Source organism: Pseudopodoces humilis, chromosome 4 (genome assembly GCF_049639895.1).
Source record: "Pseudopodoces humilis isolate 2021_Gansu_Grassland_sample_001 chromosome 4, ASM4963989v1, whole genome shotgun sequence".
Lineage (NCBI taxonomy): Eukaryota > Metazoa > Chordata > Aves > Passeriformes > Paridae > Pseudopodoces > Pseudopodoces humilis.
In genome coordinates this window covers 65753979-65781223 of record NC_142203.1, presented here as the reverse complement: position 1 = coordinate 65781223, position 27245 = coordinate 65753979, and the positions used below count along the sequence as shown (strand labels likewise).

At 36.2% G+C, this 27245-nt stretch overlaps 1 protein-coding gene across 8 annotated transcripts in view; it reads left to right on the top strand.

Moving 5' to 3' along the window:
- Nucleotides 1–4810: 4810 nt before the first annotated feature.
- Nucleotides 4811–27245, top strand: part of NIPBL (NIPBL cohesin loading factor) — a 150127-nt gene continuing 127692 nt past the window's right edge. For 4 of the 8 annotated variants that reach the window (XM_014256949.2, XM_088054677.1, XM_014256950.2 and 1 more), the window contains exon 1: nucleotides 4811–9264. The gene's annotated coding sequence lies outside the window, so the exon portion shown is untranslated. Of the gene's footprint in view, nucleotides 9265–13265; nucleotides 13478–27245 lie in introns of all 8 variants that reach the window. The other 4 variants (XM_088054675.1, XM_014256951.2, XM_014256953.2 and 1 more) reach the window with 4 other exon arrangements.

Sequence of the window (27245 nt, the reverse complement as noted above, 5' to 3'; positions counted from 1 at the left end):
TTCAGTACCAGCTGAGCAGTATAGTTTCAATAATAGTGTAGCGTAGTATAGCTGGAGAATCCACAAATTTCAGAGAAACGTATGGGAGATTAAACTACTTTATAACCTGGGTCCCTCTGGGGTGCAACAATGAAACAGCACTAGGAAGTGTGCTTTAATCATTATTCCTGCACTGGATTTTTTTCTGTGGCTAAATAAGGATCTAAGTGCACTAGACTAGCAATCCAGAACCTTTCCTGAGCTCTACATTACCAAAAATAGTATTTAATTTAAAAGTTGCAATATGTTTTTGCAATCAAAGGGAAGTATATGCTGGAGAAAACCTATTGGATTAATAGTACTGTAAATGTTTGCTTGGCACATAGAGAGTTCTAAGAGCTTATCCTTTAAATTTCTGCAGATGGGGACCCCCTCCCCCCCCATATTCTTTGGGGCAATAATTAAATATTATTCTACAGCTACCTTAACATGTAGTTGTATTCCTATAGCCAGGTTATTATACCTCTATAACTTCCCTGAAATTACATGTGAAATTTTCTATTTCAGGCATTTTGACAGCAGTAAATAGCATTTTGAATGAAATTTTTGGGAACTGGACAAATTTTATCTATTACATGTGAAGAACACCAGCCATAAAGAAGTCTCATATAGACATCTCTGAACTGCTTTTAGAAGAGGGTAAAGCTGGTAGAGGCCTGGTAAGAAAATCTTCATTTAAATATACACAATTTTATTGTTGGGAGGGAAGATTATTAAAGGAGTGAGAAGGAGGAAGAAGGTGTAACTGCTAAAGTTAATCAGTTCGGTAGATCTTGAATGTTCAGCTGTTACATAGTTTTATACTAGATAACACCATGAAGGTGGCAGGAATTATGTCTAACACAGTGTCCATCGTAATGAAACAAAGCCTCACAGCCAGGCTATCACACATGTATGAAGTGACTGGCACTCCTTCCCCCATAGGCCATGCTATAGTTTTGAGTTAATCATCAACAATAAAGGAATACTAAGGATTTTTTCTCACTTTTCAAGTTCTGTATGATATTTATGAGAAGATATAAAAAATAAGGAGATGATAAGGATATCATGACTAACTGTAAAATAAAATATATTTTCCATTCAAAATTCAGATAGACTAGAAAAAACTGCATTTACCTTTATAAATCTTGTTTTTAAAACCAAAACAAATTCCCTAAATGTCTATCACTATTTTTTTACGTAATCAATTTTTCATGAAATTTAATTCTTAAGGAAAGCTCAGATATGGGTAACATCTCTACTTGGCATGCCCCTAGGCTGGACAGTCAGCTGCAGTACTTCTGAAGATTATGAAGCAACATCCAAGTTTAGCAATATGCAAAGTTGTTCACAGACAATCATCAACACACCAGAACATTTATTTTTTAAATAATAATTTTTAAAAATTGCACTGACTAGTCTAAATGAAACTTGGTGTGAAAAAAATTTTAAAAAGGAAATATCATATTTTCAGGTTTGCATATATAGAACAATTTTTGTGACAGTTTTCATGTAAGTACTTTTTGTGCTATCCTATAATTTAAACAGAAATATATAGCATGGCTTTTGCAAATAATCACTTTACCAGGAGATTATCCCTTATTTAACTGAACTTTTTATCCAAACATTATTCAATCACAAATTCCTTTTCTACAGTATTAAAATGGCTTACCCACCAAAGTCAGTTTTTCATTCACTTTCTGCTCATAGTGCATTCTTCTTTTGCCTCTCTGGGCATTTGGCTAATCTATAAACACGATTTATAAAAAAAAAAAAAAAAAAAAAATATTTTAACCCAGAAAGATCATTTTTTATAGACACATCCTGTTTTTAAGCCGGTGATTTCTTAAGTGAAGCAGACAAAGATTCACATCATGGATTATTTTAACAATGAAGAAAAATAAAAATAGGAAAATAAAGAAAGTAAAGGCTTTTGTATGCTACCTCTAACCTTTAGAATCATGTAAGAAGGAAACAATCTAAAACATTAGGGAAAACACAGCCTAATGGCAGAAAAAGGATAAACATTGCCTAAGGAAATGCAGGAGGAAAAAAGCACTTTAACCAGAGGAGAGTAATCACTAGTGTAACCTGGAATAAACAGAAGACTTTCTTAAGTCTGGAAATGAGGGGAAACAGCAATGGAAGATAAGAAAGTAATAAACAAATGTAGGAAAAAGTGTAGTGAGTAAAAGTACATAAAGTATTTTGTGGTGTGTATGCACATATTTTCCTGACAGGGAAATGCATATCTTGAATGCTGCCAGGTTACTGTAATTTATGGATCTAGTTAGAAGGCAACTGTCTTTAAAAGTGGCAATGTATTCTTACTTAATTTGACTTGGTTAGTGCAATGTCCCTGGTCAGAAAAAATAGGTGGCGTCAGATGTTTTGATGCACTCTATAAAGATTGTGTGTACATGCTTTTCCTCTGAAACCATATGAATGTTTCACTCAAAGTCTCAGCTCCTTTTTGGTTGATAGTCATCTTGAATCTCTCTTGCTCTGCTTTTCTTACAGCTACATTCCCAGAGATTGCTCAGGCCTGTGTATGGGTTTCTGTGTCTTCTCTGCATCTGTTTCTATGGCACTTTACATCTTTTTTTCTTACACATACCTATCCTCAAATATCCAACAAAACATGTGCCAACCACGTGTCTTTGTTTTTGGTGGTGACATGTTCTTGTAGAAACTGGCTCTTTTTTTTCAGAAAATCAAACTACTTCTTACAGTGATTTTGAAGTGCACTACCTATGACAATTAGCTGTAATATTTGATCTAACAGCAATTTTATGGATAAAAGATCGCATTAATAAATTGAACCCGAAAACACACTAGCAATAGCACAGGTATACAGATCACAGCCTCCTCAGGAGAGTCACTGTATCATTTTTCATATGAGTACTTGCACTGGAATGCAATCAACAGTAGAAAAAGTTGGAGAAGCTACAAAATGTACAGTAATAATTCAAAACTACAGATTAACAATGCTGTGCACACTAGTGGTCTTTCATTATCATCACGATTTTAAAATTTTTTCCACTTACCACTTAGAGCGTATAACTCTGAGGCAAAAATTTTCTATGGTGTGCTTTTTTTACAAGATGAATTATGTTTAAGAAATCTGAGGAAGTTGAACATGTATTTTATAATAATGGGAGGATAAATACAGAAATGTAAACATCAGAAACTGGAATTTAAATACATCATAATACAGAAAAGGCCATTTTTTAATAAATAGATAATTTTGATGTGATTTTTAAGCTGCATCATCTAGCCAGAGACATATTTATATTTAATTTGAGCTTCCCCAGGTCAACCATTTATTTCAAATTTCAATCAACTTTTATTATGTTTCTGGATAAAGATAAGGTCATTAATTGCTTGCATAAAGAAATAATTAGAATGTGAATGTGATTTATCCCTAGATGGGGAACCACAATTTCTTCTTACCTTCCTTTTGGCAAATCACTTTGAGAAGATTGCTTTAGGTGTGTCTATAAAATTCAGCATAAATGGAACATGCATGGACATAGGAAATAATCTGTCTAAAAATTGCATATTAAAGTGTTCAATTGAACCTTGGCGCAAGCTCAAAGCATGCCAGCTTGCACTTTCCCAAACAATTCCTGTGCACAATTTAGGTGTTAGTGTTAGCCATAAGTCATTCCCAATGGGCAACACATGCATGTCACTATCCTGTTTAGAAGAATAGAAGAGTGAAATATGGAACGTTATGTGGCTACAAGCTCCAGTGCCAGAGAACAGTCCCAGGTGTGTTTAGCCTGATAGTTGTATGTAGCCATTTCATGTTTTATCTGAGGACAGTTAACACTTCTGAAGAATTGGAAAGTTCTGTCTTCTAAGGAAGCAGTTTTTAAAGCCCAGAGCCAAGAGGCTTTTTTAACATACATTATATAGATAAGTATATTTCTGTCTTAAATCTTTTTTTCCTGGCAAGCTCATTAAAAATGGAATGGCACGGTATGTTAGGATATTCTGAATTGTTTTTAAATGCATACAAGTATGACTTTCAGCTGAATATAACAGCCCTTAAGGCAAATTTTTAACTTTTGTCTTTTGCCAGAAGAGGAATGTCCACATTAATTTGGTGGCCTGTGAAGTTCTGTATCGATTTAGCTTTACTTCTTAAAAAGCGGAGAAATAAAAAAAGCCTCAATGCTTTTATATTTCTGTCTTAAAATTTTCCATAGTACGCCTCAACAACACTTTTTGTACAAGGGAAATTAAACAGTATTGCTTGTGTGGCTAACATGATAGTAAATTGTCCTTCCAGTGCCTAGACAAACTAAGACAATTGAGAGGATAGAGTTATATAAAGCTCAAATTAAGGAAAAAAAAAATTATGGGAAATCACAGCAGGTGTCGGGAGTAATACCTGCTTCCTTTCTGAAGTTCAGCAACGGTGAGAAAAGCACCTAAAGAACATCGTTGGCGTTGATTTCAGATTGCCTTCAGTAGCAGTGTGTAACTAATCATTTGTCTTCCCTAAAAAATCAACTCTTATTAGGTCGGTTTTTATAGTCCTGATGTAACAATTCTGGGACAGTCTACTTGTCCAGTTGTCTATCACTGGCCTTTTTGCAATTATATAAGGTGTCTTATTATTCTGTATGTTTTAAAGTCTAAATTAAAAGTTTTAATTTTCTTTATTTTAACTTTATTCAGAATCCCTAGTGCTTTGCATAATCAAGAGCTTACTTTAACATTCAAATGAAAGTACCAGAGTTTCATCTTCTGTCATTTTTTCTCCATAGAAACATTATTATACATTTTAATATATATGCCTGCCATAGAATTCAGATTGTATACAAACAGACACTCATTCTTAACAAGGTAGAGATAATGCAAGTTTGTCACTTAAAATGAAAAAGTACCATTTAGTTAATATTAAATTCTTGTTAGTCAGTTAAGCTAAATAATTAGAAGAAGGAAAAAATATTACCTCCATCTGGCTTACCAGGAAAAATAAATAAAAATCATTAGTCTCTGTGAAGTTGTAAACTTAAAGCAAGTAACCATACAAATATTTGACTCCTCAGTCTACAGGCTTCCTTAGCTTTTTATTTAACCTGCACCACTCTAAGCTTCATATTTAGGTTGCTTACTTTTCACAGTGAATATTCCCCAGTCAATTTGTTACATGGTGCTATTATTTGTTCCTGTGAACTAAAGGCAATGCAGGGAACATAAACTTATCATACAGCATACATTATAAAATTCTCCCTAATCAATGTGTACATTGGGTACAGCCCTAACACCAGATTCTAAATAATTTGAGTACTTCAGTTTAGGATGATAGCTAATGATTGTGTTACTGTAATCAGATAACAAGCTCCCACTTTTATGTGGAAATTTCTTTTCAATTATTGAGAGAGTATATGAAATATATGAGTATATTGAGAGAATATATGAAATATACAGTCATAAGTTTAAAAATTACTGACATGTCCTAATTATTTTTAAAACTTATCTAGAAACATGTATACTGTAATATGGGTAATATACATACCTAGTAACATGTAAGTTACTAAGAGGTAAACCGAATGCACAGTGTTTGTGCCTCACATAACTACTTAAAATGAGAAGTACCTGAATGTTACACCGGCCCTTAAAGAGACAAAAATGGTGAAAAACAATGCATTTTTCATTCATTCTACAGAAAAATAAATCAAATTATAACAATCATATCTAAGAAAACATTGGTGCCAGGTGTATTTTTACTCCGCTATTATATACTGTCCATAATTTATGAATTTGAATAACAACATGTAGCAGTCAGGGAAGTTAACATCAGAGTGAAGAGGGCAAAGAGGTCCCTTCTCTGCTTTCAGCAGTGTACTCAGAAACACTGTCTTTGCATTTAGAAACCTTATCTCAGTACACAGCAACCGCAGTTGTAAACAGCAACAAGAGACATACCTACAGCTTTCCATATATTTTGTCAAAATTGCTTGAGTACTCTCTACATTAAGATCTCTAATTTCTGCCTTCTGAATTAAGATTTTCTTTGAAGAACAAGAAACAAGTCTGAGAGTAACAGACTGTATAAATAGCTTAAATTTGTGGGAACTCAGTCATTTGTTTTGGGCAAAAGATGTATTTGCCCTTGACATCAAAGGGAGCAGGATTAGGTTCTAAAGCTTTACCCTGAAACTTGCAGTTCATTTTCTGGATTACATAGGTATGGATTTGTCAGGGGAATTCAGAGCTCTGCCCTTCTCCACACTGCGGCCAGCTTTGTTCATGCAGTGTATGCTCCTTGGTGTGCTACAGTCATGGTTGCATGGCTGCATAGCTCCTCCCATCCAGATTAGGGCTATCCCCACCCCATGACTAAGGCCTGGAACAGAAATAAGGTTTAAAGGCTTTTGCAGTAGTTATCAGGTAATCTGAAATACTTGATTTATCACTTTTCTGGTCATTTCAGGCATAATGACATGAACCCTGTGCATACTAAAGTGTTTTTAGGAATGTAGTGAGCCCCCATTCTGCAATAGATTGCTGTGAGTGAGCTTTTGAAAGAAGAATACAAGGAACCACTTGTCTGAATGCAGTCAAAGAATTCGATCTTTCATTTTAAATAGTGGAATAAAAATATTTAGTTTCCCTTAAGGAAAATAAAACCCTGATTTGCCCATGTGTGTTACACGCCACCTTTCTAAAAGAACTAATGGCTTAAATTCGTTGTTCTCTTGTGCAGGTAATATAGCATAGCACTCAAGTAAAACAGCCATTTCTAGAAGTTCTTTAAGTTGAATGGTATTTTAAAAGCATTAAATGGTCTAGTGATATTCTCACTGAAACCATAATCAAATAGGTGTTGTGCCTGACCATAATGTTTGTAAAGTTCAAACTATATTTAGCATTTGAAAATTAAAATTTCAGTATTCTGTATTTTATTTACATATTAATTCACCAAGAAAAAAATAATTATTTAAATAGATTACTAAAATCACAGAAAGATTCCATCAATTTGAATTGGTAACAATCACTTAGAAGTAGATTGAAATAGTATTCCTGATCTTTGTAACTTTAGAATTACATTTTCCTGAAAATTCATAGATGTATAAGATGTACACATATATATATATTACGTGAACTCCAGATAGGTAGTTCATTAAGTTATATTTTATTTTAAAGAGAAGGTAAATAGTTTTCCCCTTGCAATATATTAAATTAAATGCTTAAAAAGACTTAAGGACACACTTCATTTGCAACATAAATTACTTCCCTTTATTTCAAATAGATAACTTTAAGTTAGAAATGAATAAACTATTATAGGATTGGGACCTTTTATAATTAACTTGGAACAAAGGTCTGTAATACATTTTTTTTAGAACCCAGTTTACTCTGTCTCTGATAATATGTGCCATAACCTAATAGTATTTCCACTACTGAATTACCGTATTTTCCAGTGTCATCTTCATTTCTGTACTTTTAAACAAAGACATACACTTATAAACCAAGCTTTGATTCATCCAAAATTACGAATTTTGTAGTAGTTTAAGCTTGAGAGAGGCATTTGAAATCCGTATTAAAGACAGAGCACTATTCAAAAAATCCTAAGTATTGGATAGAATCAGGTGCACTGGTGTAAGATTTTATCCCTTTGTGCAAATAACATTCATCCAGCGCTGAAAGGGTTTGTTTGTATGTCACAGGGTATTTACAGCTGTGTCCAGCTGATTCTTGAAGTCGACAGACAAGCAGTGCTTCCTCTAGAAATGAAAGGATTTTTGTCCAAGTACTGAGCAGCAAAACGACATTAAGTGAGTACTAAAAGACGTAGTTAATTCATGCGATATAAGTGTTTCTTCATTATTATCCTGTGCTATGATTATTCAGTTTTACCTGTATAGAGCCACACCACAAAATCTTTCAGATTAGGACATGCCCTTTCTCCAAACACTCCTTCACAACATACAATTAAAATATTTCCAGTAAATCTGGTGGCGGTGAAGCCTCAGCCTCCAGCGAAGGACATTTCACCTCAACATCAGTATTTTCCTCAGTGCTCGTCCAAAAAGCCCGTTTTTGAAAGCCACTCCCGTTCCGTCTCTCCATCTGAAAATCCCTCGCCTCGGCAATGCTTTGAGCAGCGGGTGTTTCGGTTCCTGCGGGGTGGCCTCTCACATCCATCGAGAAAGGGCATGAACGGCGACAGTAACTCCAGCGAGTGTCCCACCCGCAGGGGCTGCCGCCTTTGAGGATTCAGTTTAAGGCCCCTTTCCAGGTCTGCCTTCTGCGAGGCACGATTTTGCAGTCCTCCTCCTCGTCCTCCCCACCATGCTTAGGCAGGACAAAAAATGAACACCAAAACGTGTATTCTTTTTCCAGCGGTCCTTTCGTCACAAATCCTCAGCGCAGGCTTAAGCGTAAACTTCGGTCTCGTTCCGCGCACCAAATGGCAGGGGGGAGGGGGGAAACAACAACAACAAAAAACATTTAAAAAAAACCCCACAAAGTCGTGCAGCAGCCGGAGGGGTGTGGAATGGAGAGGAGCTACGTTGGGGAGGCTCTGCCGGGAAAGACGAGGCAAGGGAGCCCCTCCAGCTGCAGCGGCGGAAGCGGCGCTGGTGGAGCGAGGGAGCGATCGGCGAGGAGGAGGCAGCGGAGGGAAGGGGGAGGTTGCTGGTGTTTGGCGCCGGTGGAGGGAGTCATTCCTGCCGCTGCACTTCCGGTCGGCATTTTGTTCTGAGAGGGAGCGAGAGAGACACACACAGGATCCTTTCCCCTCCTCCTCCTCCTCCTCGCCCTTCTCTTCCCCTGCCCCCCCGCTCGGTACCGACTCACCGTACCCAGGCCGCCCCTCCCCGCCCTCCTGCGCTCGCACTCTCGGAGGGAGCGGCGGCGGCCCCTTGGCAGCGCTGCCCGTCGGCCACCCTCCGCTCGCTCCGGCTCGGAGCGCGACTCGGAACCGGTTCGGCGCGGCGCGGCCCGGCCCGTGTTGATGTTGTGAAGCAGGCTCGGGGGGAAGGGATTTGCCTCGGCCGCACACCCCCCGGCTCTACATGTTCGCTGCACTGAGGAGGAGACGGAAGAGGAGCCAGCCCCCCTCCCGGCCCGGATTATTGTTGTTATATTATCTCCCCTCCTCCTCCTGCTCCGCGGCGGCGGCGGCGGCCCAGCGGCGACGGCGGCGGCTCCTCTGAGGAGGGAGGGGGGCGGATTTCTCTCCCCCTCTCTCGGATTCTCGTTGGATTCAGACGCCGATTTGCTCAGGTAATCCCCCTCCTTGTCTCCCCGTCCCCTCCCTGCCCTCTCCAGCAGCGGGCCGGGCCTCTCAGCCCAGCGGCCCAGCACTGCCAGGAGCAGAGGGGATTAGCTGTTATCCGGGGTAGAGGGGAGTAAGTGGCAAACGGAGGTGTTTATTTCGCAGCCCCCCTTCCTGCTCGGTCGGGTCTGGCGGAGGAGGTTGGTTCGTGCCGGGCTGCCGGGAGGCCCAGGCCCGGCGGAGGGCGCAGGCCCGCCGGCCAGCGCCTTTACTCCAGCTCGGGGATTAGAAAGGCGAAGCGGCTGCTCAGTGACAGGCCTCAACCCGAAAAGAGCAGGAGGAGGAGGAAACAAAACAATTAGTCGCAAATGTGCACTGATCCTTTGCCATATTTACAACTTCACCTAGGGCAAGGAAGGAGGTCCCAACGAAGACAGCCCTCTAAAGTGGGCCAGGAGTAAGTGGAGGCATAGGGGAGGAGAGACAATGTAAATACTCAGGAACAAAAATGCCACTTCTCTTTGCTGTTACCTTATTCTTCTAACCGAGTGTGTTCTGAACATTCAAAAGTTTAAATGCTTTTGGTTTTATAATCTGCAGACGTTTAATTTCTAAATAACATTATTGATTAGTGTATTAATGACTTAGTATATTTATAGCATAAAATAGTGCTTGAAGGATGATTGACATGGCGTGGACGCCTGCAGATCCAGGAAATACAGATAGGCAAGCATATTGTATCAGGTACTCCACACAATTTTGGTGTCTGTGTGCTAAATACGTTGCAGGCAAATATGTTAAAAGAAGAAATACCATTTTCTGCTTCTAACAAACGGAAAACAGGCAAAGGATCGTGTGTAAAGTGCTGTGTTTATGACATTTAAGGGACCAAAGTGAAGATGAGATCTTAATCAAACTACTTGAGAATCAAATGTAAATTTATTTAAGTGAAATGTGAGGAATGCTTAAAAAGTCTCATATTTTCTTGTCAGGCTATATCACTTTGAGATCCCAAGGTTGTTATTGGTTGTTTGTGTCCATGATGTTTGAATATGTAATTAGGTGTCATTTTTACAGGTCAAATGTGTTTTGAAAATGACTCTTTATTAGTCTCAGTCTTTGTAAATAAATGGTAGCTGATTTACAATGAAGTAAATCTTGGACTTGTAAGTGGTAGAGTTGTAAGTTTTGCTAAAAACTCCGGCACATTTAAGCAAACACCCTAGTAAAAATACTTCTACAGAAATTACATATTGTGGGTAATTTTAAGATGCAAAGTTTTCATCCTTGTAGAAAGGAATTTTGTTAGTGGCGAACTATTTTTGATATTACATAATTTGTTAAATTCCTAGCAGGTCTTCTAGTTGTTCAGGTAGATTTGTTGTTACAATGCATGGTTACTATATCTAATAGTAACTTTCTGATGCATTGTGTTCAGAGTCTTGTAAATAAAACTCTACTTTCCTGCCTCCTTCGTGCCCTGATACATGTTTAAAAGGGTGAAGTTAATATAGCTGTCACGTAGAAGGCGTGTTTTTAATGCTGTAAATCCGTGTAGTAGTCAGTAGTGTGTCCGTGATTTGTATTGGTCAGGGAGCAGTTTGAATTTTAAAAAGCCAGAAGATCCTGCTGAGCCCCAATCCCGGCCTCCCTTCCTCCCACTAATCTCCCATTCCTGTCTTTGTGCTGCCTGGTCCTGTTAGACACTGTTTGCAACAGGGCCTCAGGCCTACGTGCGTGGAGAGGAACCATTTACAGTTCAAAAAAACAGCTTTTTATTTTTAAACTTTGTGAAATGCAGAGGGAGCCACTAGTGGTCTCTAACTGTCCCCACCTCGGTGTGTAACAGGGGAATTGCTGTTTGCTTTTGCTTTGTAGCATGCGTGGAGACCGAGTGTAACTCTGCTTCACAGGAAAGAAAGGGCTGTGCAGAAGTAGTTGTAGTTCTTGGGTAGTTTTCATCATCAGGAAGCGACATTACAGCCGTAGCTTTTCTTTCATCTATGTCGCTTCTTCTCTCAGCTGCTGTTCTAAGAAGAATGTGTTTGTTAAGCTAACAGTAGTGAACTTTTGTGACTGATTTTTCATTTAAAGAGGTTTGCTTTAAATATTCTAGTTATGAGCAGGAAATGAGCTACTGTAGTCACACAGTTCCTGTCAAGTTTATCTTGCCAGGGTTGTGTTTACAGCACCAGGTTTTTTTGTTTGTTGTTTTTTTAAGGTTTTGTTGTTGTTTGTTTGTTTTGATTTTGATTTTTTTTTAATCATAATGGATGCACTTTTCTGGAATGAAAAATACATGTATTTATAAAGGGAAATATAAGATATTGCCTATTTTTATTTGTAATTAGTTTTTTGGGTTTGTTCTTATGAGCCATATGTGGTTAATCTTGAATTAGTTACTTGATCACAGTAGTTTTACTGAAATATTTAAAGTTGAAATATTTTAAGAGGACTTATTTTTCTTTTGGTTTGCATGTTTTAGCATATTTAAGACTCTGTGTGTTTGTGTGTAACAGGCCTGTGGCACTTTCACACTGCTTTATCCCTAATGTTAGGAGATTCTACTGGTCCAGTGTTTATCACAACAGTTAGCTGCTTAAGAACATTGTATTTATTTTATTAATGTTATAGAAAGACAAAATTAATTACTCTCAAGATGTTAGTTGTAATTATTATTTTATAAAAAAGAGGAAAACACTTATTTCTATATTTTGTTTTTTACTTTTTCCTGCTTTGTGCATTTTGAATTTTCTTCATCTGTACAGGTTGTTTTTTTCCTCTCAACTTCTTGAACATTTTATCTAAATTTTACCTTTATTCCAACAAATCTCTTCCTGAAGTCTTTTGCTGTTGATAAAACATGGTTTATACTTATTAAAAATCAAGACATAGGAACAGGCATGCCAGTAAAATAATATTTTTAGAAAAAATTTGCAACATTTAAGTTTCGACTTGGAAGCAATAGACAGGATCAGAGAAGCAAAATTATATACCTAAGCCTTTTTGAAGATCCTTATTCTACATAAGAGCATAGGTACCCTGTGAAACCTTATGCTTGAGACTCCATGTACATAAATGTTCATGCAACTCTTCTTGCAGAATCAAGGTCATAGATAGTAATTTCCTTAGGACATGAGCTTTTTGTTTGTGTTGTTGTATTAGTGTGATTATTAAGGTAATGTAACTTTAATCCTAAGTGTTTCATGTATATAGTCCTCTACAGTATAAATAAACTATATTTTGGAGGATACTAGGTGAAAAATATTAATTGCTCTGAGCTAGAATTCCTGTTCCTATTTGTATATATTCAGTGGCAACTGGACTTCCATGTCTATTATATTACAAAGTGTTAAACTGATTATATCACATTTATATTAATATTTCATAAAAATTGCACAACACATAGGAAGTCTCTGAATAATTGCCATAACTAGAGAGAAAAAAAATGTACTTCTATCCCGAATATCTAGACCTAGGAAGGAAATCAAGTCTTCGAATTCACAATTTTATTTCTAGAAATTATGTTAGAGGAGTGTGTAGTATTCATGAATGTGTGTAATTTGGGTAACAACTATGGGCTTACTTAAACAGAAAAATGAAGAGTGATAGCTTTAGAATTTTCTGGCATTAGGGTGGCTACTTAGTATCACAAAAGACTAAGAGTATTTAATATTTGAAAAAATGGCTGTTTCAGTACCATACCGCTTATTTTTGATCTTGTTTTTCATTTGCCTTTATTAGAAGTAGTTCACTTTAGGTTAGCTTCTGGTTTTGAAGCATCAGCAGTAATGAACACTCAGTTGCAGAGAGGTACCTACAAGGAAATGCTTGAAATTGGTTATTCCTGTGTATTATTGCTAATAACACTGTACAATAATGATCCGTTTTAATAAAAAAAAGTATTCTTGAAATTAAGAAAACAAGGGTTTAACAATATCAGAGTCCTTAACATAATTCATCTACATTTATATTTTTATTTTCTTTGTGTTGCAAATATACTTCTTAGTAGCTGATCCTGACCCCTGAAGAAGGTGTGGAAGAAGTGCTTTACACTGACATGTATGACAGCCCATGAGTAAAGAAATTGCGTTTGAGGAGATTGTGCAGGACCTGTGATTTGTGTTTTACTTCCTGGCCCTAATGTTAACCATGGAAAATCACCCCAGCAAAAGGGAGAGAAGAAAGGATTTTGTCCCAGCTGTGTGTGAAAACTAAAAGGTATTCCAGTCAGATTGAAGATGGTTGTTGATACTGTATTTTAAGGTGATTACTTGGTCTACACAAATAACTTCAAAAGAATGTGAATATCCAAGACCAGTTTTCATGTTGATGTCATAAAAAATTCTAGAAAAAGTTAATTCTATAGCCTTTAGAATTTGTATCAGTCTTAAATGTAAGTAATCAGAGATGTCAGATTCTTTTTATATGAGTAGATAATTATTTTTTCATTTTATTGGAGTGGCTTGATTTGAAGCACTTTGGTTTTTGTAGCAGTGTGTACGTGTAGACATGCAGTGCATTTTAGAGGAACAGTGTCAGAAAGGCCTAGGCTGCAAAATAAGGGAGTCATGTTAAGGAAACAGCAGACTGAGGAGCTGTGCCTTTAACTGCTGCACAGTATTCAACCCTACCCTTGAAGCCCCAGTTCAATGCCTCATGCAGTGCATGGGAAATGCCGGCTGACCACTATACTCTTATAAGCTAGTTCATATTCTAATCATTCAGTGTATAGTCTGCTGCTTTGTTACCTGCTGTGTACATCCCAGTCCTTCAGGAAGGCTGAAGTGTTTTCATATTTTAATTTGTAGAGTTACCTCAAAATAAGGTGCTTTGCAGACATCAGAGAGCTTTATTTTTGCACATCTATCAAATATTTTTTCAATTTTATAGATGAAAGACTGAAATGGAACCAAAATAGTGAATTTTAAAAGCTTATAAATCTTATCTATTGTGACATGCTTTACTCAGATTTTTAAAGTTACTTTACAGCACTTAGGAAGTTCATAGCATTGTTTTTGTTGGCCTCATTTGTGGTAATATGTGTTCTACACTTCTGTATTTATTAGGCTCATTGTTTCTCCTCCTGAAGCCCTAAGAAGTATGGAATGGGTTTTCACTGAAGGCCTTAAACATCTATTAAATTTCAATTCTTTTGATCATGCCAACAGTTGGGAAAAAAACAGACTTCCTGTCTTGAGAACCTAAAAAAAGCATCATCTATCTCTTAAGTTTATCAGGGAGAAGAGAGAAAGGGAATAGATTGTAACTGGAATACCTCATGCAATTAAATATTGTAGCTACAACACTGAACACACAGATACAAAATGTTACTGTTACTTTGTAGGATTTCTAGTTCCTGTTGGAAGTATCCTAAGCTTTGGGTTGGAATTGTTGAAGATAAAGTTCTTATCCTGAGCTGATGATTGTTGCACTTGGTATAGAGTACTTGAATGTGCATCTCTGCGCCCACGGTTCAGACCACTGCGATGTCAGTCAGTTGTCAGGCTCCTCTAAGACTGTTAGTGAAGCAAGGCTGTTCTGAGGTGTAATAAGTGCATTCCTAGCTAGAAATTTGCTTCAGGGATGTAGGAAGTCCAGGCCCAAATGCGCAATTGTATCAGGCAAAGAACTTCTAGAATTTTTTTCTTCCTCTATGGCTTTTTGTATCATGCTCAAAGCATGGCACAGAGGCTGTGAGTACTTTATGGAATAGGCAGAATAAGTAGCATTTTAGTCTTACTTACTTCTATCCTTTCTATCTTGTGAAGGTTTTATGTGAGAGTATGTTTGTTGAAGTTTTTTTTTGTTAGTTTTGATTTTTGTGGTTTAGGTTTTGATATTTTTTAAGAGGAGTTGATAGTCATAAATGTCATTTCTCAGCAAAAGATGTCTTGAATATGAATCTTCTCAGCGAATTGGTTTTATTAACTGTGTTTTATTCAAATTACTTAGTAAAAATGTTATGTTCCAAATAAGGCACCTCCTTGTACTTTGTAAGTTCGTGTTTCATGAGATGTATGTCATGTGCCACATATGGGACAATGATCCTGTGAATAACAAGAAATGGTACATGATCATTTAATCAATGGCTATCACAATGCACAAGGAACTAAAATATAGGTATGAGCAACCATAACTGACATTTCTTAATACTTCAGTGCTTGTTTTAGTACTACTTTTTTATCTCTTTTTTTCCCCCCCTCAAGCTCACTGAATAACAAACATATCTGTGATAATGCAATTTCTGTCTCTCATGTTTGAACTTAGTCTTTCTTCTATGCTGACATCAGAAAGGATGAGGTTGCAAATACTCTGAAATTTTGATTTCAAGTCTTATGACATAATAAGACTGTCCACATTGCTTTCATGTTATTTTCCATTCAGATGTGTTTCTTTCTCTTTTTCTTCAGATATGCTTTCAGGATATTGAGGATAGAAGGAATAATTTAGAGGGTCCTCACCAGATGCTATGTCCAGGAGCTGACCATAAAAAATTCTGTAGAAAAAATAATCTGGAATCTGGTTTTTGTAGTCTAAAAGCTGGAAAAGTTTTGATGAGATTCTAATAAGACTAGTGAGAACTTCTGAGGAATTCTTTGTGAAGATCTAAAATATTTGATTTTTTTTCCCCCCCAACTTTGTTGTTTTGTTTTTTTTCTGAAGGGAAAATTTAATATCTGCTTGGTGATATGTTTGCTAAGTTTCTAGTTAAGAGTAAGGTAATGTAATTGTGGGTGCTATATTTCAGTTTTTTTCCTCTTCTTTTGAAATAATGGAAAATGGATATTTTTCTGCTGCCATGCTCAGTAATGGCTGGCTCTTCCTGGTTTTCTTTTAAGAACTCATGTTGAGGCATAGCCTGTAGCACAGCACAACTTCATTTATCCTGTTAAAATTTGGCAGTTACAAGGATTTGAAGCATTGCTAAACAGAGTTACTAGCTGATTTTACGAATGCATGTTTCTCCTTGCATGTAGATAGGACTGGTTCTCCTCTCAATTTCTTGATTACTGATGTACTGTTTCAAGGCAATGATTTTACTTCTGACTTTGCTAAACTTCAGTCATTTGGGCCAAAACCTTCCATGTTGAGTGAATGCCCTTTATTGATTTGCTCTCTGAATAATGTTTAAAGTGAACATAGTTCACTGGCTTCTAAGGGTTTTGATGAAGGAAAAAAAATTTTAAAAATTATTCCTGTTCTTTTTTCAAGCAATTGGAGCACTGCTGTTCTTTGGGAAAAGGAGTTCAGAATTTCAGTGTGAGATGACTTTTTACATTAAGGATATGTATTTTATTGCCATTTGAAAAGCTTTTAAAAATTGGGCAAATTATTAGTGTCTGAAAACATTAACTGATTTCCCTGATTGTAGGCACTATTGTTGAAAAATTTTGTCTGCACAACAGAGCTTTCCTAAAAAGTTCTAAGCAGTGAGATAGATATACAAACTCTTAGTTTTACGCTGTCCATTCTCTGCTTATCCACAATACAGATTAATTTGAGAGTGTTAAAGACAAGAAGTGAAACTGCAGACGGGTGGAAGGGTGAGCATATGGAGAAGGAGCAGTGGACTGGAACTAGACTTAGACAGATGGGGAGGGAATGGAGTTTGAAGGGTAGGAATTGGGAGAAGACAGGAGCTTTGAGGTTTTTAAGGAGCCACTCTTTAAGATGATCAGCACATCTCCTGTGAAGACAGTCTGAGAGAATTGGGATTGTTCAGCCTTTTTCAGAAGAAAAGAAGGCACTGGAGAGAGACCTCATATCACCTTTCAGTACCTAAGTGGGGCATTTTGTGAAAGCTGGAGAGGGATCTTTTACAGGGGCGTGTACTGCTAGGACAGCAGGGAATGGCTTTAAGATGACAGAGGGAAGGTTTAGAGTAGGTCTTAGGAATGAATTTCTTTCTGAGAGAGTGGTGAGACAGTCTTGCCCAGAGAAATTGTATCTGCGCCATCCCTAGAAGTGCTGGAGGCCAGGTTGGATGGGGTTAGTGGAAGATTTATTTGCCCGTGGCAGGGAGGATGTTCCTTCCAACCCAGATTCATTTTATTGTTCTATGAAATAATGACTGATCTGTAGTGATTGGATAAAGGAGCTGGTGGGGCAGATACAAATGCTCTTAAGAAAGATAAAGGAAGAGCTGTGAAACAATTTTATCAAGAAGCCAGGGTAAAAAGATACTGTGGATTTGCTTGTACAGTCAAGGAAAGCAGTTCAGAGATGAGAACGGATGGGAAGTGTGTTCTGAGGGAGGCCAGAGAGGGGAAGGAGAAGAAATTGCCTGAGAAGCCAGAAGTACAAAACAAGGATTGGCTGGGCAAAGAAGCATTATTTCACACAGAGGACTTCATTGTTTGAGTTGTCCTTTTTATTTTTTGTTTCCCTAAACTGAGAAAATTACTTTGGAAAAAAAAAAGAAACATCAGAAATTTGGACTACTTTATATAAGAACAAATGATGGAATATTATGTAGTTCAGATTACCTGTGTAGTATGTGTGCCACCTTTGTGAATACATTGTGGTACTCTTAAGTCTGTCATCCTTTTTTTACTGACAACAGGATGTCTATTTCACTGATTGTGTAAAATAAGTTAAATTGTGGTTTTTATTTTTTTTTTTTTAATACAACGGGTTATATGAATGTCCCCAGGTATTTGCCTTAGATATTGTTGATTCTGCCTTGGGGAAAGGGATAAACTCTTGAGATTGCTTTCAGTCCTGTCTTTTATGATTAAACATTTTGATTTCTCTTTGGTGTTCAGTGTGTGGCTTTTTGCCTGAATTGTTTTGTGTCATGAAGCCCTGCTCCAGAGACAGAAGTCTTAATTTCCTCATAGGCTTTTCCGTGGTCTGTACTGGAATATTGTAATTCCACAATTAAGCTCCACAAATGCTAATTTTTAAAATGTTTTTGGGGGTAGTATGTAACCATGTAAGTTGAGTAGTATTGAGATAAAGAAGTTGGTCTTTATTGTCTTTGGAAGTCTAACTGGAACAAGTGTAGAACTTTAATTTTAAATTAACTGTTTGGGTTTTTTTGCCTCATGATTTGTACAGTAATAGTACAACAGATTTTGTTAATTTTGGTTACAAATATGACTAATCAGTGCTTGTTCAAATTAGGCTTTGGAGCCTGCAGGATAAAAGGAACACAGAAATACTTACCATTGGTAATAAAAGTAGAATGAAATTCCCAAGAGTGGCATTTATCTGTTTCCTGCTATCTGATCTGAAGTGTCTTTCCCTTCATATTTTCTTTGTTTTTACTTGGACTTGAAATGTCGTGTACAACAGACCTTACAACCTTACGAATAGCCTCTGATTCATTTCCAGAGCAGATCCCTCCGGTAAGCTGAAGGAAGATTGGGCCTGGGGGTGGCAGAGAAGTGTTACACAATTACATAATCCAAGGACTGTGTCAGAATTCTTGAAGGCAAGGGACATTTATTAACTTTTGATTGACTTTGCAAAGATTTTCAGCCTGGCGATTTCTTGTAAAAGTCTAGAAACTTTTGAGCTGATACTCAGAAAAAGTAGTGTTTTAGTATTTGTTGATATCAACTTTTCAGTGCTGAGTGGAGTGCTTTAGAGGATGCTTTTAAAGTCATGCCTCGAACATTTTTAATTATAAGAGTTTCAACATACAATTATGCATTTAGTGTGATGCATTTCTAAGCATTGTCTTGTAAAATAGCTGTTAAAGTGTAATAAGTAAAATTTTCAGTCTTGATTTCTACATCATAAAAAGGAATTGAAGTGAGATCAAAAATGGACTTGTTGTGAGATTGGTGTTGAAAAGGTCAGCCTTTGAATGTCAGTCAAAAGTTTGAGATGTGTGAGATGCAAAATGGAACCCAGCTCCTGTGGTGCTAAGTAAGGGATTCATATTGGTTAGTCGATAGAAGACACTGGAGAGATTTTGACATCCTGGAGTTCAGTTTGAATCACTTTATTTCAAAATTGTATTCTCTCCTTCAGGTTTCATCCATGTTCTAATTAGTTTTCTTTGCCTGTGATGTAGTACTTCTTCAGCAGGACGATAAGACAATGGTCCCCATAAAATACAGAACCAAAGACACTAAGAGATAGTGACAAATGCATGTTTGAATGTCCTGCTACTGAGGAGGATTTCAGAATCACTGTGATACCTCAAGCAAATGTTCAGTCTCTGTCCTCCCAAGATTTTAAATGAAGTGTTGGAGGCAGTGGCTAATATGCAGTGCCAAGTGCCAAATAATTTTCTATGTTAGGTATGCTCAAAGTATGCGTATGACTGGAGTTTCCTACTCTGAAAATCTCACCCAGACTTACATGTAAAACTGTAAGTGTTGAGCTGCTTATTTCTGACATGCGCTGAGGCAAGGTTATAGGTGAACTTTTCTGGTGATAAGTTAGGTGACTAATGACTTAGAGAGTTGTAGGAACACAATAGCTACAGTCGCTACAGTCACTATTACGAAAGATTATTTAGAGTTATGAGTCTGCATATTTACTCACTGGAGTAATTCCCTCTGGCATTATATCTAGCATGATGTAAAATTTAGTTATGTTATTTGCAAAAATAGATAATTTATTTTTACCATGGAAAATATAATTAGAATATTTGAGGAATTGAAATAAAAATGGAATGGTTTAAAGACTGTTTTGTCTGTAATTCACTAAGTGTCATTACATGAACAAGCCATCATACTATTGGAAAGTAAACATTCTCAGTTTTCACATCTGAACAAGCCATCATACTACTTGAAAGTAAACATTCTCAGTTTTCACATCATACTGTAATTTTAGCCCACAACCTGGAGAAAGAATAATGAGAACCATTTATTTAATTTAGTGGCTTATTAAATACTTGCCTTGAACTAGTAGACTTCAGAATAGGAATTATCTTTTTTTTTTTTTTGTGAATGTTTGTGTTTATTCCTGACAAATCTTTTTTCTAAACTCAAAGTAGGCATATGATGTCATGGAATTGAGCAAATTCCTAATCACATCCTGATAAACAATTAGTCAGTGAAGTCTTATAAAAAGCTCTGTAGGTGGACTTCAGGGTATTCCACACAAGTCCTGATAATCTGAAGTTACTGCATGCTCAGTTACAATGAATGTTCGATTGTTTATATGTAGCATGTGGCAATTGGGTTAATTTAAACCTGTTTCATTGCTGACTAAGGAAGGTTGGATTAATTTGCATTTTTCATGGGCATTATGTACAATTATTGAAAGTCAGCTGATGCACAGTTAACTAGAGAGTGTAATCTACTTCAACCAATCAGCTTTCCCACGCATGGCTGACACTCCATGTGGCCCTACATAAAATTTGTGAGAGAACAGTATTTGTCTGAACCAAAAACATTTAAGGTCTACTACCTGCACCTAGTTAATGATACAGGTGTAAGTTGGAACAAGTGTTTTGGGAAGGACAAATAAAATGGATGAAATTCTCATTTTAAAATGCATAGATTTTGAAATTCTGATAGAAGATATCATAAAGCTTGTTATAGCTGTAGCAGATAATTATTTTAAACAAAAACAGAAACGTCAGTTTTATGATGATGCTTAGATGCTTATGCTATTTTATAATGAATCAAACGAAAATCAGAAAATCAACATACTTCAGTTTTAAAGGTGACCCTATAGAAACAGCATCAGTTACCAATGGCATTAAACTTGCTGTACAGAACTTAGAAGTTTTATTTGCAACATGACAATTACCTTCATAGGAAGAATTCAGTTGAGTTTCATATGCATTATGATTTATAAATATTCTGTAAATCAAGATACATGAAAGTTCATTAATAATGCTTAAAAATTATACTTTTCAATAAATTTCAAAAATTTAATTTTTTTTAAAATTTTTGAATAAATGTTTTAAAAAATTATTTTTAAAAAAAAAAACCTTAATTTTAATGCTTTAAAATTATAGTTTTGCAATGGATTATTGACATACCTGTCAATACACAGGTAGGATTACTTAAAATTGATATCAACGTATTTGCTTTCTTAAATGAGAAATAGCAAGGACCTTAATGCTAGAGTATTCATATATAGTAAAACATTTATTTAATGAACCCAATTATTATAGTAGTAAATCGTGGGTGCACACAAGACAAAATAGCTCTTTTTTTGTTTAGATAATGCATGATAATTTTTAGGCTAGATTTGCCCCTTAAGGTTAGCAACAACTTTGTAATACAGTTGTAGTTACTTAGTATTGTCCTGTGGTTAATTTGGTTTTTTTTCATAATCATTCTTAAGTGTTTCATGAACCTTTGTTAGTTAAAGATGTTTGTATTTTGTGGGAATGAGGTGGGAGTGGGTTGTGGTCTTGTGTGCTAATTGCTGAAATGTGGTGGTGGGCTCCCAGTTGTGATTGCTCTGCAGTAAGTATCTGAACTCTGAACAGCGTTTAATACATTTAGCACTCATTTAGCTTACTAGCACTAGTGTTAACTAGTATCGATAACTTGAAAGATATTGTGTTTTTTTCCTGCATAAAATGCTTATGTATTTGTTCGGGTAGTAACTCAGATACTTGCCCACTGAAAAAGCAGAGTTGTCTTTGAGAATTTACCTTAAAACCTTTTAGCAATAATAAGTACCTACTTGACAGTTAATGTCTTAGAAAATGTAGAAGAGGATGTTTGTTATGAATAAACAGTAGGAATAATTAGCAGTGGGGGGAGCTCAAGTTCTTTGTAATATGAACCTGGATGTAAGTGAATGTTGGATTATGTGAGATAGGAGTTCAGTATACTACTACAGAATACTACTGTCGGTATAAATTTGTGTCTCAGACACTAGTATCATGTGTGCCAAAGCATGCAGACATTCATGTCAAACATTTGGCCTGGGAAGGCCACTTGTGGTTCTGCAGGCTCTAATTTATGGTATCCCGTGGCAACTGTTAGAAAGAAAAAAGGGTTATGAGTTGAGATGTGTCCCACAATCATATCCTGTGAGTTTAATGTGAAGGGTTTATTTTTTTCTGGATGTAAACAACCTCTTCACACAGGAACAGATCTTTGCCTTTCTGCTAAGGTGCCCTCTACTCTCAGTTGTGTGTTTAGTCACAGAAAATGGTAAATTAGCAATTATTCTGTTGGGAAACAGGTCAAAAACTCAGTAATTTTATGGCCTGGACAAGTGGCTAGCAATGGTTAGTGTGCCTGCCTGTCTAGGTGCCTTGGCATCCAAAAGAAGAATGAAATACTATTAGCTATTCCTTATTCCTACTTTAGTGTATGTCAGTCTTGATGTAAATTTAAGGTATTTGAGAAGTTTCTGGTTTCTCTTCAGATGACATGTAAGTGAAATTAGAAGGGTATCAACCTTAATTTTTGAGGCTTCTGAATTGTTAGAATAGTCCCAAAAAGATGTGTAGCTTGTATGTCTCCTTTGTGCCAAAATAAGTTTGAGAAAAAAAGCAAATGGATTCTAGCAAAGCTGCAGAGAATTGAGAAAAAACTCCAAAATGAGCTTGTGACTTAAGAAATAATGTTTCACAGCAGAAATATTGAACTATTGTTCTAAAAGGTGCATGCTATCAACTACATCTCAGGAAAGAACGCAAAGATCAGCTTTAGTTTTCCCTCAAAGGTGCTGCCCTACAAATACATATTTCTAGCAGTGCTGTGGTTTACATCTTACTTTGTATGTACTTACTTTCATTCATCAGTGATCTGTGATCATCAGACAGCTATTACTGTACTTACAAGAGAGTGAACTGAAAAGTATAGCACACTTATTTTAGGATATTTTAAAATACTTGGTTTTAAAGTAATTAGAAGATAAAATGATATGAGGGTTTAATATTTTTTTTCAGGATAGGTAATTTAGCTCAGTTGGTTAGAGCATGCTGCTAATAACACCGAGTTGGTGGGGATTGATCCTCATGTGGACCATTCATTTATGAGCGTAATGATGATCCTTGCAGGTCTTCCAAATCAGAATATTTTGTGATCCTTCTTGAAACTTCAAATATAACTTACCTGTATTTTAAAGTCCACTCCCTCCCTAGAAAAAGGGAAAATGTAATTGCAAATTATTGTGGTTCAACAGGTTATGAAAATAAATTACTTGACATCCAGTTCTGTAAATTCTATTAAAAAGAATTAGCATTACTCACTCATCTAGTCTTCACTTTATTCATTAATTTGATTATCTGCATGGTCAGTTATGATTATCCATGTATTTGTAGCATATGGGCCACAGTTCACCTTCACCTTAGCAACAGCTGGGACAATAGTGCTATCTAAATTCTAGTCAAAAGTTTTGTATTAAAGCCTCAGTGAAATTGAGAGCTATAATTAGGCTTCTTTTCCACAGTAGTGAAGTTCAAACCTTTAAGAAGAGTTGGTTGTTGTTTAGAGTGAAGTATCTGGAGAATAAAGTACATAAAAGATAAACATCTGTGGATTGTCAGGGATGGAAGGATTCAGTGTGGATTTTTGTGGTGTGATCCTGTGAGGTCTAACTGAATCTTCATGAAGGAGTTCTTGGGTGTTCCCCATATGCCTATAACACAGTCAACTGTGCAGCCTGGAGTTGGAGCTGTGTCCCTGGCCTAGGTCATATTTACTTTGTGTTAGCTCATCAGGTTAGAATTTAGAGATTTAGATATAGGATGCACAAGGATTTTTATTTAATCAATTAAATAGTATCTGCAGCTCATAGAAATAAAGTTCACAAATGGAAAAGTGCAAATTTTTCAGTTTTGGTCATTAGTTGATAACCAAATTTCTCATATTGGAAGGTTTGACTTATTTATATAAATATAGAAAAAATAGTTGCTGTACATGAATGACTAGAGAAGCAGTAGCAGTGCATTTATCCGCTCTCAGGTTTTACCAGTCATTTATTTGAACAAGTATTTCTAAGAGCACTATTTTCTTGCACCCATTTTTCTAATGGGTTTTTTTTTTGGGGATGTTTTTTATTTGTCAACTTCATTGACAAACTTCACTTTTGTAAGTGAGAGCTTGTATGTGTGACATAATTAGACTAGACTTTCTGGAAAGACCTTGTAAATGCTTTAGTAAGTGAAGCTGAAAACAGGCTCAGCTAAACCTAAACCAAGCTGCTCTTACCCTGAGACTTAGATTTCTGCATTTTTCTGATGTCAGTGTAAATATCTACTTTTTAGAAAAGTGTAGTAATTTTTCTTTAGTAAGGGCTTGCTCATCTCTCTCTTTTCTCACCCTCCCCCACAATTTTGCAATTGACTGTTCAATCACTAACTCTCATAAGGCACTGAAGATGCCACATAATGAAAGAATGCTCAGCAAGGACAGGGAAATAAAAATCTTTCTTACCTTGTTTCTTTGGAGCATTGACAGAAGATATTGGTTGAGTGAACTATGAATGAGGCTGGAGCTTTGCAAGTATGTGACGTGACCTAGATGGTCCCTTTCTCACCTTGCAAAATATAAAGAGACGTATTTTGATGTCAGTGAGTTGGGTAGGTTTGTGGGAGAAAACTTGATTTCTGAGGGAGCATTTGTTGTTGATTTGCGATAAATTTGTTTGTTTTGTGGTATTGCAGTGCTTGATTAAAAGTACAACAGTTTGGGAATACTGACTTTCAAAATATGTCCTGAGAAATGTTTTGGCTGATTGGAAGATCTTACAAACTTACAAACACATTTCCATATAATAGAACAGATAATTCTGCCTGGATCTTTTATATTCTTGGCTTTTGGGGTAAGATGGATTAACATGTGTGAGTGTATTGTCTTGTTTTCTTACTTATATTAAGTTTTAGCTGTTATATGATCTAGTGAGGACTTTCTCTCTGTATGGATTGTACAGTTTTTGATGAGACTCTGCTCCAAAACAAAACGGAAACAGTGTATGGCATCTCTGGTTTTTGGAAATCTTACATCAGTAAAAATCCTTAATCTGACTTTTGAAAACAGTGTAGCAATATTTATGGGGAGAATTCAAATCAAAGTGTACTAGAGCTGCGATTGTAGAACATAATTAAAGTGTCTTATTTTAGAAATACTGTAATGTTATAAAGCTGAAACTAAATTCTGTTATTAAATTTAAATTTTAAATTAAAATTGATTTAAGTGGAAATATTTTCTAAGATGTGTCCACTTTGACATATGACAGAGTTTAGTGAAACATTCTAATAAAAAAAATTCTCATTGAGTTAAATGGGTAGGTGTTTGGGAAGAACGTAAATACTCTCTCTCTAACCACTAAACATGAAAGAAGTGGGATTTTTCACCAGTGTCTCCCCCCTGTACAGTATTTACAGAGGTCTCATATGCTGTAATGTAATCTGAATAATGTCTTTAAACTTTTGGCCATTAAATTATTTCAGTTTCTATACATGTGTAAATTAGTAGCTGTAAGGTATCTTCCAGTCTTGTATGCTTCTTGCTTTTCCACTTATTTTGTAGATCCTATTATGGTCCACTTTAGAGAGCCTTAGACAGCTTTAATCTCATGGATTATTTAAAATTTTTGCTAAATAGGCAGGTTTATTAAGATATTGCAGGACATGCCAAGGACTTCAGGAGAAGGTTTGGTTGCTTTGGCATGAACATGCTTGCTTTTTTTTTTTTTTTGCCACATATGTATTTGGAAAGTACAAGACACAGAGAGTTAAGGTGTCTGTGGTTCAGTTATCGCTCATCTATAACCCTGCCTTCTATATTTTTTTTGGCCAGGTTCATATGACAAATAATTGTAATATGAATATCTCTCGTTTTTCAGCTCCCCAGTTTTGATTGTGATACATTTAAGTTTCCCTAAGATAAAAAAATAGTCTGGGTACAATGATTATATCAAGACCAGCTAGGTAAATTATGGTTATCAATGAAGTATAGCTGAATTTACTAATTTCCTGTACTATAAAATTGGTGGTTTAATTATATGAATTTGACAGTATAGTACTAGGGAAGCATAAAGAGCATAGATCCAAGCTTGATACAAAATTAAATCTCTCTTTTCATAGCAACGAAGTTTATTAGGAGTGACCGTGCTTAGTCAGTGCACACCCTATCCTAAATTATAGAATAGGTACTTTGTTTATCTTAACAGTGATAGGTACTTTGTTTATCTTAACAGTGATACTTTTCCCATAATAGGTTGTGCTGAAGCTTTGCAATTACTGAGATTAAATGAGTCTGTTAAACTAATTTATTCAGAGCTGTTGAGTTGTGGTGAGAAATAGTTGATGTGGACATTTTGAGAACGTTTGAGAATAGTGGATGTGGATCTTTTGACTCTCCAAACCTGGAAAAGGAAGGAAAGGAAGGAAAAGAGCTTTGCTTCAAAATTGGTGAATGAAACCCCTTATCAAGTTTTATTTATGTTTTGTGGTAAGAGCCTCCTTAACACTGCGATTTAATTTGAATCTGTGAAAAGGACAGTTTTTAAAAAATATTTGTGTTAATATTGTTGCATGCAGTCATTACATATTGACTGAAGAGCCCTTTCTGGATTATATATCTTTCCCTTCCCATGTTTTGTGTTTGAGGTGGGAAATACAGTTTTGCAGTAGTTCTAAAACATGTTACCAAATAGGTAGTCATATGCAGGAGTTTAACTGTGGAAATAAAATCTGAAATCCTCTAATAATTTTCTAGTTTTGCTTGTGGTTCTTTTCTTAGACCTTCTTTTGATATTTCTTGTCCAGCCACCCTTGTAACTACAGCTTTAATTTATTGAAACTAAAAAAAGTTTTTAATTTAGGTACTGTTGCTGGGAAGTGTTACTGGCTAGAAATTTTTATGATTGGCTTGATATCATTAAACTTGCTTGCGTTATCTGCCTGAGTGTGTGCCTGTATATAATACAAAGAGAACTAACAAATGTATCTCTTGAAAACCAGTTTGAGTACCAGGCGGAAAAAAACCCAGGCAGTCAAACTGTGACTCTTAACAAAAAATGTATTGATTCCTAAAAAACAGCCTTTCAGAATATTTGATTCTTTCACTATGATGATGTCAGTTGCCTTTCAGTTTGTTTTCTG